This window comes from Bos mutus, chromosome 10 (assembly GCF_027580195.1).
Source record: "Bos mutus isolate GX-2022 chromosome 10, NWIPB_WYAK_1.1, whole genome shotgun sequence".
Lineage (NCBI taxonomy): Eukaryota > Metazoa > Chordata > Mammalia > Artiodactyla > Bovidae > Bos > Bos mutus.
The window spans coordinates 97,196,575-97,208,721 of NC_091626.1; positions in this window are offsets into that span (position 1 = coordinate 97,196,575).

Here is a 12,147-nt window from a genome sequence, read left to right on the forward strand (position 1 = left end):
TCTTGGGACCGCTACAGCCCTGCCTGGGTGACTGCATGTACCGGCCTGTCAGCACCTCAGGTTATGGAGTAACAGTGCTTATGGCAAAGTAGGGCCGTGTGCTTAACAGAGGGAACGCCACCCCCGGCTGAAGACCTGGCCTCTTGTCCCAGCTCTGCCACTGACAAAGCTATGTGGTGCTGGGCGAGTCCCTTTCTTTTCAATCTCATTGTCTTCATCTGTGAGAGGAAGGCACGATTCTCTCAGGGCTTGTGGAAGTCTGCACTCCTGTGACTGTGGGAGTAGGGGAATTCAGTTCAGTTCAGTTGCTCAGTCGTGTCCGACTCTTAGCCACCCCATGAACCACAGCACGCCAGGACTCCTTGTCTATCACCAACTCCCAGAGTCCACCCAAACCCATGCCCGTTGAGTTGGTGATGCCATCCAACAATCTCATCCTCTGTCATCCCCTTCTCCTCCTGCCCTCAATCTTTCCCAGCATCAGGGTCTTTTCAAATGAGTCAGCTCTCCACATCAGGTGGCCAAAGTATTGGAGTTTCAGCTTCAACATCAGTCCCATCAATGAACACCCAGGACTGATCTTTAGGATGGACTTGTTGGATCTCTTTGCAGTGCAAGGGATTCTCAAGAGTCTTCTCTTGAATTGAGTGGGGCAAGTGGTTGGGGGAAAAGACAATACTGGTAGAGAGACAGCAGGCTTTCAGGCAACGTGGTGCTCCTCTGGGGCTGTTTTGCCCCCCAGGAGACGTGTGTCAGTTTCTGGAGACACTTCTTGCTGCCACAACTGGAGGGAGTCACTGGCGTCTAGTAGATAGAGGCCAGGGATGCCACTGAAGAGCCTGCAGGGCACAAGCAGCTCCCTACGGCACAGAATTAACCTGCCCTCGAAATCAGTAGTGCCAATGAGGAGGAAGCCTGCTGTCGGGATCAGACTCGATCTTTGGCCCCTCTGCTTTGCATCTGCTCCTTCACTTTGCATTTCCAGGTAACTTCATGTTTGGTGCCTCTCTGATCAACCCTCTTTTTTAAAAAAATTCATTTATTTCTTATTTTGGCTGTGCTGGGTCTTTGTTGCTGCAAGTGGGCTTTCTCTAGTAGTGGCGAGTGGGAGCTTCTCTAGTTGTGCATGAACTTCTCGTGGTAGTGGCTTCTCTTTGTTGCAGAGCACAGGCTCTAGGGCGTGTAGTTGTGCATTGGCTTAGTTGCCCCGTGGTATGTGGGATCTTCCTGGACCAGGGGATGAACCCATGTCCCCTGCATTGGCTGGTGGATTCTTAACCACTGGACCACCAGAGAAGTCCCCCCAACTGTCCTGCTGTTGAAGACAGTGAAGCAAAGGTGAAAGTCACTCAGTCGTGTCCAACTCTTTGTGACCCCATGGAATTCTCTAGGCCAGAATACTGGAGTGGGTAGCCATTCACTTCTCCAGGGGATCTTTCCAACCCAGGGATCGAACCCAGGTCTCCCACATTGCAGGCAGATTCTTTACCAGCTGAGCCACCAGGAAAGCCTAAGAATACCGGACTGGGTAGCCTTTCCCTTCTCCAGCAGTTCTTCCAGACCTAGGAATCGGACTGGGGTCTCCTGCATTGTAGGCGGATTCTTTACCAGCTAAGCTCTCAGGGAAGCCCTGCTGTTAAAGAAATGGGAGTTTAATTTGCTAAATTGTGCTGAAAGGAATTCCCTGGCCGTCTAGCAGTTAGGAATCCGCACTTTCAGTGCCGAGATCTCAGGTTCAATACTTGGTTGGGGAACAAAGATCCCACAGGCTATGAGGTACAGCAAACAACAACAAAAATCGTGCTGAAGTTATGGACTGATCTTCAAACAGATACTGGTGACTTAACCAGCCTATGAGGATTCATTCAGAGAGGCAGAACCACTAGGAGTGTATAGTCCACCCATCTGTCTGTCTAATCTCCACGTGGAATTCATTACAGGCCCTTGACCTTGCTCAAGTAACGGCAGCTGGTTAAATGGTCTCTGAAAGGTTGTCTTCTCGTCTGGTCTTAGAGCTGGCAATCCAAAGGGCAGGTGGTGGGGAAGGGAAGGTGGATAAAAAGTGAGGGAGGAGGAGCCAGAGCCCACACATGGACTGGAACTCCTGCCAGTTCTCACCTCCTCCAACCTGACGAAGTGGGTGACCTGCAGGGGCAGCTCACTGGTGGCATCTGTCATGCAGCGGAACACACGTGTGGCCCAGGAGCGTGAGAAGCTGCAGGAGGATCTGGGGAAGGTATAGTAGTCGTCAGCTCAACCACTGCCCCCAGACAGCGAAAGCGCCACCCCCAGCCTCGTCCACCTCCAATCCTGCAGGGAAAGCTCTCCGGCGGCACACCCTAACTGGAAACAGACAGGGAGAAGATGCTGGAAAATGTAGTTCCCCCTAGCCACCTGCATGTGTCACAAAGCCACAACCAGCGGATCCCCGTTTTCAAGAACGTGTAAGTAAAGGATGGATCTCGAATCCAATGCTGGTACAGCAAACCTGTGCCTCGTTGTGCTGAGCTGGGAGGTTTTGTGCTTCCTTTTCCTTTGGATCAGGAAACATCACTTACAACATTCGAGTGGCTCACCCAATGTTATGCGCTTTCCTGGTGGCTCAGCGGTAAAGAATCTGCCTGCAAGGTAGGAGCCTCAGGAGATGTGGGTTTGATCTTCCCTGGGTCAGGGAAGATCCACTGGAGGAGGGCATGGCAACCCACTCCAGTATTCTTGCCTAGAGAATCCTATGGACAGAGGGGCTTGGTGAGCTACAGTCCATGGGGTTGCAAAGAGTCAGACACAATTGAAGCGGCTTAGCACTCACCACAACCCACTGTTATGGTCTAAGGGAGGGTTTCTTAGACTTGAGACCTTGTTTGCTCTTCACCTCAAGTTCTGGAGACTTTGCTTTTAAAGAGATTGAGAGCAAAGTGACCTAAGAGCCCTCCTAGAAAAGGGATTAGAGAAGCCAGACACTAAAGGTTGCATTTTGTATGATTCCATTCATGTGAAATCAAGCCTGAATATTCATTGGAAGGGCTGGTGCTGAAGCTGAAGCTCCAATTCTTTGACCTCCTGATGTGAAGAGCTGACTCATTGGAAAAGACCCTGATGCTGGAAAAGATTGAAGGCAAGAGGAGAAGGGGGCAACAGAGGATGAGATGGTTGGATGGCATCACCGACAGTGGACGTGAGTCTAAACAAGCAAACTCCGGGAGATGGTGAAGGACAGGGAAGCTTGGCGTGCTGTAGTCCATGGGGTCGCAAAGAGTCAGACGTGACTTAGCGACTGAACAGCAACTGTTCATGGGAAATAGCCAGAAAAGGTAATTCCACAGAGGCAAGAAACAGATGTGTGGTTGCCTAGGGCTGAGGGGGTGGGTGTGGGGTGGAAGTGGGGAGTGACTGCTTCGTAAGGGCCAGGCTTCCTTTGGAGGGGGATGAGAAGGTCTTGGAGCTAGAGGTAGTGGGTGAGCAACACTGAATGTATCTAATTGTTCACTTTTAAATGGCTGTTTTGTGAATTTCACCTCAATAAAATTTTCTCACAGTTATCATTTTTGTGTGTGTGGTGAGAACACTTAAGATCTACTCTTGGCAAATTTAAAGTAGACAATGCTGTATTGTTACCTGTAGTCACCATGATGTACATCAGATCCCCAGAATTAATTTTATCATTTATTATTTTATTTATTATTATTTATGCATTGAATGAGAAATTTGTATGCAGGTCAGGAAGCAACAGTTAGAACTGGACATGGAACAACAGACTGGTTCCAAATAGGAAAAGGAGTACGTCAAGGCTGTATATTGTCACCCTGCTTATTTAACTTCTATGCAGAGTACATCATGAGAAACGCTGGGCTGGAAGAAACACAAGCTTGAATCAAGATTGCTGGGAGAAATATCAATAACCTCAGATATGCAGATGACACCACCCTTATGGCAGAAAGTGAAGAGGAACTAAAGAGCCTTGATGAAGGTGAAAGAGGAGAGTGAAAAAGTTGGCTTAAAACTCAACATTCAGAAGATGAAGGTCATGGCATCTGGTCCCATCACTTCATGGTAAATAGATGGGGAAACAGTGGAAACAGTGTCAGACTTTATTTTTTTGGGCTCCAAAATCACTGCAGATGGTGACTGCAGCCATGAAATTAAAAGACGCTTACTCCTTGGAAGAAAAGTTATGACCAACCTAGATCGCATATTCAAAAGCAGAGACATTACTTTGCCAACAAAGGTCTGTCTAATCAAGGCTATGGTTTTTCTTGTGGTCATGTATGGATGTGAGAGTTGGACTGTGAAGAAGGCTGAGCGCCGAAGAATTGATGCTTTTAAACTGTGGTGTTGGAGAAGACTCTTGAGAGTCCCTTGGACTGCAAGGAGATCCAACCAGTCCATTCTGAAGGACATCAGCCCTGGGATTTCTTTGGAAGGAACGATGCTGAAGCTGAAACTCCAGGACTTTGGCTACCTCATGCGAAGAGTTGACTCATTGGAAAAGACTCTGATGCTGGGAGGGATTGGGGGCAGGAGGAGAAGAGAACGACAGAGGATGAGATGGCTGGATGGCATCACCGACTCGATGGACATGAGTCTGAGTGAACTCTGGGAGTTGGTGATGGACAGGGAGGCCTGGCGTGCTGCGATTCATGGGGTCGCAAAGAGTCGGACACGACTGAGTGACTGAACTGAACTGATGCATTGATTTCTTGAACACAAAAAGGAGGGGCTTGAAAAGTTAACTCCTGAGTAGTGCTAAGATTTGAATGATATTGGAGTGTGCAAAAAAAGAATAATCTAGAAGTCCAGAACCTTCTGCTGGGAAAAGGAGGATCCCAGGCTGCCCTGGTATAGTATTCTGAGAAGTAGTGAAGGAATTCATGCCCTCATGGCGTAGGTCTGAAAACCTCTAGGTGGGCTGGCCCCTTTAAGACTCCAAGCCTGAAGTAACCTGGTAGCTAAGGAGTCATAATGACAACTTTCCTGGGTAATCCTCCCTGAAAATGTAGTTATTACCTTCCAGGATGAGATGTCCTGAGGATCAGAGCCATCTTTTCCTCAGATTGGTTGGTGAGAGATACACATAGAGGGGCTAATACATCTCTGGTTTCATTTTCTAAAATCTAGATGTCCCTGCTCTAGACAGAGGGCCGTGGTATTTAGTTTGGGTTCTTTTCTACCCTGTGGGAAAAGAGAGTTTGGGGAAAGGGGTGAATTTCTGTGAAATGTGGTCTTAAGTGTCCAGTCCTATCTCTAAGAGAATGGAAGGGAAAAACGTCCTGGCCCAAGAGCGCCTGTGAAACCCATTGCTCATGGAAATACAGGTGCTGGAAAATGTGCCTGGAGCCTACATGGATCTTGTCCAGGTTTTTCATGAATCCAGTATTCTTGATTGATGGGTGTAGGCTCAGGAGTCGCTCAGTCGTGTCCAACTCTTTGTGACCCTATGGGCTGTAGCCCACCAGGCTCCTCTGTTCATGCGGTTTTCCTGGCAAGAATACTGGAGTGGGTTGTCATTTCCTCCACGGGATCTTCCCGACCCAGGGATTGAAACTGCATCTCCTGGATCTCCTGCACTGCAGGCCGATTCTTTACTGCTGAGCCACCAAGAAAGCCAGATTCACAGGTAGTCAGTGCTTAGGAATCCTCCAGGACTCAGACTCAGAGAAGTGGATGGGAGCTGCCAGTTTGGAACTGGGAGGGGAGGTGCTGAAATCGCCATCAGGAGAACCAGGGACTTGGGCGCATGCCCTGCTCTTTCTTGGGGGACAGACGGTTGAAGTGATTGGCATCTGTCACTGCAGTAGATGCTGGCTTGGAAATGGACCTGCTAGAGGATCTTGAGACCATGAAGTTTGAGTCCGGGATTCATGAGGAAGACCAAAGCTGGCTGTATTTGCTGGGCCGTTCTCATGGTCTGATGACCAAGGCCTGCGCCCACGCAACCTTCTTCTGCAAGCTACTCCATAATTTGAGGTACGCTGGGTCCCTAGGGTCAAGTAGATGGAGAAGAATCTCTGCAGAGAATCCAGATGACTTAACTTTTTATATTGGAGCATAACTTTGGCAGGGGGAGTGTCTTCCTGCCTTGTGTAACCTACACTGAAGCACTCCTGGTCTGAAAGCACCAGGGAGACGCAAATCAGGGTGCCTTGGCTGTGGTTATGTAATGTGGCATGGATTAATGGTGGTTTCCTTTTGGTGAGTAGACTGATTAAATCATCCATTCACCCATCCATTCATTCACTCTCATCAGGACAACCAGCTTGTCTTCCACAGATGCTAATGGTGGGCCATTCCATGTCTATTGGCTGAAAATGGGGGTCATTTTTTTTCTTTTCGGGCTAACAGTGGAATGCCTCCTCACAAGAAAGCTTCCACGGACTTTGGGGGTCCCTATGGCCAGATGACTTGCCTGAAAACAGGAATACTGATTTTCAAAGAAACTCTCAGTCCAGTCCTGGCTTCTTGACACTTGAATAAGAGGCATGTGAGAGCCAAGTACTTAGGACTAAGGCTCCTGGATTCTGTAACTCTAGGTCACTCTTGGAGCATTTGTTGCCTCCCAACCCCACCCCCTCAGTCTACTTCTCAGTTTACTTTCCTCTGACATTAGATTAACTCCCAGATGGGGGGGCCCAGATCCCAGTCAAGCATATTAAAGGTATAGCACATACCTGAGGAGGCAGAGGACTCAAGCAGTTTGCTGACTGATCAGATCAGATCAGATCAGTCGCTCAGTCGTGTCCGACTCTTTGCGACCCCATGAATTGCAGCACGCCAGGCCTCCCTGTCCATCACCAACTCCCGGAGTTCACTCAGACTCACGTCCATCGAGTCAGTGATGCCATCCAGCCATCTCATTCTCTGTTGTCCCCTTCTCCTCCTGCCCCCAATCCCTCCCAGCATCAGAGTCTTTTCCAATGAGTCAACTCTTCGCATGAGGTGGCCAAAGTCCTGGAGTTTCAGCTTCAGCATCACTCCTTCCAAAGAACACCCAGGGCTGATCTCCTTCAGAATGAACTGGTTGGATCTCCTTGCAGTCCAAGGGACTCTCAAGAGTCTTCTCCAATACCACAGTTTAAAAGCATCAATTCTTCGGAGCTCAGCCTTCTTCACAGTCCAACTCTCACATCCATACATGACCACAGGAAAAACCATAGCCTTGACTAGACGAACCTTTGTTGGCAAAGTAATGTCTCTGCTTTTGAATATGCTATCTAGGTTGGTCATAACTTTTCTTCCAAGGAGTAAGCGTCTTTTAATTTCATGGCTGCAGTCACCATCTGTAGTGATTTTGGAGCCCAGAAAAATAAAGTCTGACACTGTTTCCACTGTTTCCCCATCTATTTACCATGAAGTGGTGGGACCGGATGCCGTGATCTTCATTTTCTGAATGTTGAGCTTTAATAAGCCAACTTTTTTCACTCTCCACTTTCACTTTCATCAAGAGACTTTTGAGTTCCTCTTCACTTTCTGCCATAAGGGTGGTGTCATCTGCATATCTGAGGTTATTGATATTTCTCCCAGCAATCTTGATTCCAGCTTGTGTTTCTTCCAGCCCAGCGTTTCTCATGATGTACTCTGCAAATAAGTTAAATAAGCAGGGTGACAATATACAGCCTTGACATATTCCTTTTCCTATTTGGAACCAGTCTGTTGTTCCATGTCCAGTTCTAACTGTTGCTTCCTGACCTGCATACAAATTTCTCAAGAGGCAGATCAGTTGGTCTGGTATTCCCATCTCTTTCAGAATTTTCCACAGTTTATTGTGATCCACACAGTCAAAGGCTTTGGCATAGTCAATAAAGCAGAAATAGATGTTTTCTGGAACTCTTTTTGCTTTTTCTGTGATCCAGCGGATGTTGGCAATTTGATCTCTGGTTCCTCTGCCTTTTCTAAAACCAGCTTGAATATCAGGAAGTTCACGGTTCACATATTGCTGAAGCCTGGCTTGGAGAATTTTGAGCATTACTTTATTAGCGTGTGAGATGAGTCCAATTGTGCAGTAGTTGGAGCATTCTTTGGCATTGCCTTTCTTTGGGATTGGAATGAAAACTGACCTTTTCCAGTCCTGTGGCCACTGCTGAGTCTTCCAAATTTGCTGGCATATTGAGTGCAGCACTTTCACAGCATCATCTTTCAGGTTTTGGAGTAGCTCAACTGGAATTCCATCACCTCCACTAGCTTTGTTCATAGTGATGCTTTCTAAGGCCCACTTGACTTCACATTCCAGGATGTCTGGCTCTAGGTCAGTGATCACACCATCGTGATTATCTGGGTCATGAAGATCTTTTCTGTACAGTTCTTCTGTGTATTCTTGCCATCTCTTCTTAATATCTTCTGCTTCTGTTAGGTCCATACCATTTCTGTCCTTTATCGAGCTCATCTTTGCATGAAATGTTCCTTTGGTATCTCTGATTTTTTCTTGAAGAGATCCCTAGTCTTTCCCATTCTTTTGTTTTCCTCTATTCTTTGCATTGATAGCTGAAGAAGGGTTTCTGATAGGAAGCATAAACCTGTGGGCTGCCTCCAAAGACGTGTGATGAGAAACCAACATGGGAAACTCTCAGGAGGCACCTTCTATTTGGAAGGATTAGACACAGTGGGAAAACGCTCTCCTTTTAACCAAAAGAGAAGCCTCACATAGAATGTGGCCACTGCCCCCAGACAGCGAAAAGCGCCACCCCAGCCTCGTCCACCTCAATCCTGCAGGGAAAGCTCTCCGGCACACCTAACTGGAAACAGACAGGGAGAAGATGCTGAAAATGTAGTTCCCCCTAGCCACCTGCATGTGTCACAAAGCCACAACCAGCGGATCCCGTTTTCAAGAGCGTGTAAGTAAAGGATGGATCTGAGATCAATGCTGGTACAGCAAACCTGTGCCTCGTTGTGCTGAGCTGGGAGGTTTGTGCTTCCTTTCCTTTGGATCAGGAAACATCACTTACAATTATGCGCTTTCCTGGTGGCTCAGCGTAAAGAATCTGCCTGCAAGGTAGGAGCCTCAGGAGATGTGGGTTTGATCTTCCTGGGTCAGGAAGATCCACTGGAGGAGGGCATGGCAACCCACTCCAGTATTCTTGCCTAGAGAATCCTATGGACAGAGGGGCTTGGTGAGCTACAGTCCATGGGGTTGCAAAAGAGTCAGACACAATTAGGCGGCTTAGCACTCACCACAACCCACTGTTATGGTCTAAGGGAGGTTTCTTAGACTTGAGACCTTGTTTGCTCTTCACCTCAAGTTCTGGAGACTTTGCTTTTAAAGAGATTGAGAGCAAAGTGACCTAAGAGCCCTCCTAGAAAAGGGATTAGAGAAGCCAGACACTAAAGGTTGCATTTTGTATGATTCCATTCATGTGAAATCAAGCCTGAATATTCATTGGAAGGGCTGGTGCTGAAGCTGAAGCTCCAATTCTTTGACCTCCTGATGTGGAGAGCTGACTCATTGGAAAAGACCTGATGCTGGAAAAGATTGAAGGCAAGAGGAGAAGGGGCGACAGAGGATGAGATGGTTGGATGGCATCACCGACAGTGGACGTAAGTCTAAACAAGCAAACTCCGGGAGATGGTGAAGGACAGGAAGCTTGGCGTGCTGTAGTCCATGGGTCGTAAAAGAGTCAGGCGTGACTTAGCGACTGAACAGCAACTGTTCATGGAAATAGCCAGAAAAGGTAATTCCACAGAGGCAAGAAACAGATGTGTGGTTGCCTAGGGCTGAGGGGTGGGTGTGGGGTGGAAGTGGGAGTGACTGCTTCGTAAAGGGCCAGGCTTCCTTTGGGGGATGAGAAGGTCTTGGAGCTAGAGGTAGTGGGTGAGCAACACTGAATGTATCTAATTGTTCACTTTTAAATGGCTGTTTTGTGAATTTCACCTCAATAAAATTTTCTCACAGTTATCATTTTTGTGTGTGTGGTGAGAACACTTAAGATCTACTCTTGGCAAATTTAAAGTAGACAATGCTGTATTGTTACCTGTAGTCACCATGATGTACATCAGATCCCCAGAATTAATTTTATCATTTATTATTTTATTTATTATTATTTATGCATTGAATGAGAAATTTGTATGCAGGTCAGGAAGCAACAGTTAGAACTGGACATGGAACAACAGACTGGTTCCAAATAGGAAAAGGAGTACGTCAAGGCTGTATATTGTCACCCTGCTTATTTAACTTCTATGCAGAGTACATCATGAGAAACGCTGGGCTGGAAGAAACACAAGCTTGAATCAAGATTGCGGGAGAAATATCAATAACCTCAGATATGCAGATGACACCACCCTTATGGCAGAAAGTGAAGAGGAACTAAAGAGCCTTGATGAAGGAAAGAGGAGAGTGAAAAAGTTGGCAAAAAACTCAACATTCAGAAGATGAAGGTCATGGCATCTGGTCCCATCACTTCATGGTAAATAGATGGGGAAACAGTGGAAACAGTGTCAGACTTTATTTTTTGGGCTCCAAAATCACTGCAGATGGTGACTGCAGCCATGAAATTAAAAGACGCTTACTCCTTGGAAGAAAAGTTATGACCAACCTAGATAGCATATTCAAAAGCAGAGACATTACTTTGCCAACAAAGGTCTGTCTAATCAAGGCTATGGTTTTTCTTGTGGTCATGTATGGATGTGAGAGTTGGACTGTGAAGAAGGCTGAGCGCCAAGAATTGATGCTTTTAAACTGTGGTGTTGAGAAGACTCTTGAGAGTCCCTTGGACTGCAAGGAGATCCAACCAGTCCATTCTGAAGGACATCAGCCCTGGGATTTCTTTGGAAGGAACGATGCTGAAGCTGAAACTCCAGGACTTTGGCTACCTCATGCGAAGAGTTGACTCATTGGAAAAGACTCTGATGCTGGGAGGATTGGGGGCAGGAGGAGAAGAGAACGACAGAGGATGAGATGGCTGGATGGCATCACCGACTCGATGGACATGAGTCTGAGTGAACTCTGGGAGTTGGTGATGGACAGGGAGGCCTGGCGTGCTGCGATTCATGGGGTCGCAAAGAGTCGGACACGACTGAGTGACTGAACTGAACTGATGCATTGATTTCTTGAACACAAAAAGGAGGGGCTTGAAAAGTTAACTCCTGAGTAGTGCTAAGATTTGAATGATATTGGAGTGTGCAAAAAAAGAATAATCTAGAAGTCCAGAACCTTCTGCTGGGAAAAGGAGGATCCCAGGCTGCCCTGGTATAGTATTCTGAGAAGTAGTGAAGGAATTCATGCCCTCATGGCGTAGGTCTGGAAAACCTCTAGGTGGGGCTGGCCCCTTTAAGACTCCAAGCCTGAAGTAACCTGGTAGCTAAGGAGTCATAATGACAACTTTCCTGGGTAATCCTCCCTGAAAATGTAGTTATTACCTTCCAGGATGAGATGTCCTGAGGATCAGAGCCATCTTTTCCTCAGATTGGTTGGTGAGAGATACACATAGAGGGGCTAATACATCTCTGGTTTCATTTTCTAAAATCTAGATGTCCCTGCTCTAGACAGAGGGCCGTGGTATTTAGTTTGGGTTCTTTTCTACCCTGTGGGAAAAGAGAGTTTGGGGAAAGGGGTGAATTTCTGTGAAATGTGGTCTTAAGTGTCCAGTCCTATCTCTAAGAGAATGGAAGGGAAAAACGTCCTGGCCCAAGAGCGCCTGTGAAACCCATTGCTCATGGAAATACAGGTGCTGGAAAATGTGCCTGGAGCCTACATGGATCTTGTCCAGGTTTTTCATGAATCCAGTATTCTTGATTGATGGGTGTAGGCTCAGGAGTCGCTCAGTCGTGTCCAACTCTTTGTGACCCTATGGGCTGTAGCCCACCAGGCTCCCCTCTGTTCATGCGGTTTTCTGGCAAGAATACTGGAGTGGGTTGTCATTTCCTCCACGGGATCTTCCCGACCCAGGGATTGAAACTGCATCTCCTGGATCTCCTGCACTGCAGGCCGATTCTTTACTGCTGAGCCACCAAGAAAGCCAGATTCACAGGTAGTCAGTGCTTAGGAATCCTCCAGGACTCAGACTCAGAGAAGTGGATGGGAGCTGCCAGTTTGGAACTGGGAGGGGAGGTGCTGAAATCGCCATCAGGAGAACCAGGGACTTGGCGCATGCCCTGCTCTTTCTTGGGGACAGACGGTTGAAGTGATTGGCATCTGTCACTGCAGTAGATGCTGGCTTGGAA